Source organism: Labrus mixtus, chromosome 3 (assembly GCF_963584025.1).
Source record: "Labrus mixtus chromosome 3, fLabMix1.1, whole genome shotgun sequence".
Taxonomy (NCBI): domain Eukaryota; kingdom Metazoa; phylum Chordata; class Actinopteri; order Labriformes; family Labridae; genus Labrus; species Labrus mixtus.
In genome coordinates, this window is record NC_083614.1 from 2,527,798 (window position 1) to 2,529,800 (window position 2,003).

Sequence of the window (2,003 nt, forward strand, 5' to 3'; positions counted from 1 at the left end):
AGTCAGTGGGCATAGTTAGGTGTATACCCGGGGCCAGAGCGGGCGACATCGCATCTCATTTAAAGTTGCTGACAAAGACTAAAGGTAGATTTGATACAATCGTAATTCATGTCGGCACAAATGACTCCCGACTACGCCAGTCGGAAGTCACTAAGGTTAATGTGCAGTCGGTGTGTACTTTTGCTAAGACGATGTCGGACTCCGTAGTGTTCTCTGGACCCCTCCTAAATCAGACCAGTGATGACATGTATAGCCGCATGTCATCACTCAACCACTGGCTGTCGAGGTGGTGTCCAGCAAACGATGTGGGCTTCATAGATAACTGGCAGTCTTTTTGGGGAAAACCTGGTCTGCTAGCTAGAGACGTCATCCATCCCACTTTGGACGGTGCAGCTCTATTATCTAGAAACATAGCAGAGGTTATCAGTCCAAAACCCTGACAACAACACAGAGTTCAGACCAGGAGGCAGAGCTGCAGTCTTACACACTTCTCTGCGCTTCCCTTAGATCTGTCTCCCAGTCACTATAGCTGTAATTCTGAATCGAACTGTAGTTATACTATAGGTACTGTGTCTGTCCCCCGGCCCAGACCCGTTTTTATAAGTCATCCAAACGGCGTGGATCGTCAAAATCTCATTAGAATCAAAACTACGAATACGGTTTTGTTACAAAATCAGAAAATTCACTGCAGACTTTTGAACATTAGGTCCTTAGCATCCAAGTCTCTTTTAGTGAATGATCTGATATCAGATCAGCATATTGATTTACTTTTTTTGACTGAAACCTGGCTGTGTCGAGATGAATATGTTAGTTTGAATGAATCCACTCCTCCCAGTCATTTTTGTACTCATATACCTCGAGACACCGGACGAGGTGGTGGAGTAGCAGCTATTTTTAATTCCAGTCTTTTAGTTAACCCTCGACCAAAGCTGAATTTTTCTTCTTTTGAAAGCCTTGTTCTTAGTCTTCCACATCCAGTCTCAAGAACCTTTCAGCCAGTTCTAGTTGCTGTAGTTTACCGCCCTCCTGGCCCATATTCTGAGTTTTTATCTGAATTTGCAGAATTTTTATCAAATGTAGTCCATCATGTCTTTGAGCCACCGGGAGATAGACGGATATTTAACAGACTTCCAATGCAACAATAAGGAACGTCTTGCTAGTAAGGATGTGAAAGCTATAATGTCCTTTTGTGTAGAGGTAAGTGCAAGTAAGGGGTCAGTAGTAAAATAACCCGCCCAGAAACCTTTCAGATCAGGACAAAGAAAAAACATGTGGCTAAGGTGACAAGGAGAGCCATGGCATTTATCACATTTGTCTTCCACTTCCAGATACAGTTTAGATAGTCTAGACTTAGAGAAATGCACCCTGTATGAGACCTTAAATTGGATAAGTCCAAGACGAGCACAACAGGTGGTAGATCGTATCCTCTCTATGGCCTGTTCCCAGGACTCCTCCTGTATTCACATTCCCAGCTCCTCTTCCCATGTACACTTAAGTTTAGCATTTGAGTGATTGCTAAAAGCCAAGGAAGATGATTCCTCTGTGATGAGGAGCAAATTATAGCGTGGTTTACCATCGCTGTTCTGGAGGTAAAGAGGGGAAATTAGGGAAACACTTACTAACAAAATTGCGAGTCTGAAAATAGCGAAACAGATGAGTAACAGGGAGGCCGTAGCAAGATGACAAATTGGAAAAACTATCAAAGACACCATCTACATACAAATATTTGAATTGTGTAATACCCTTGTCATACCACACTGAAAATGTCGAATCCGAAAGTGATGGAGGAAATAAATGGTTGTTATTTAAAGGACCCAAGGACGATGCAGCAACAAATTTAATATGCCGTCTAAATTGATACCAGATCTTGAGTGTGTTAAGAACCACTTGATTATCAGTATATAGAGAGGGTTTTGTAGGTAAAGAGGAATAAAGTAGAGCAGGAATAGAAGATCCCCTACAGGATGATAGTTCCAATTTACACCAAGAGGATTCAGGAGATT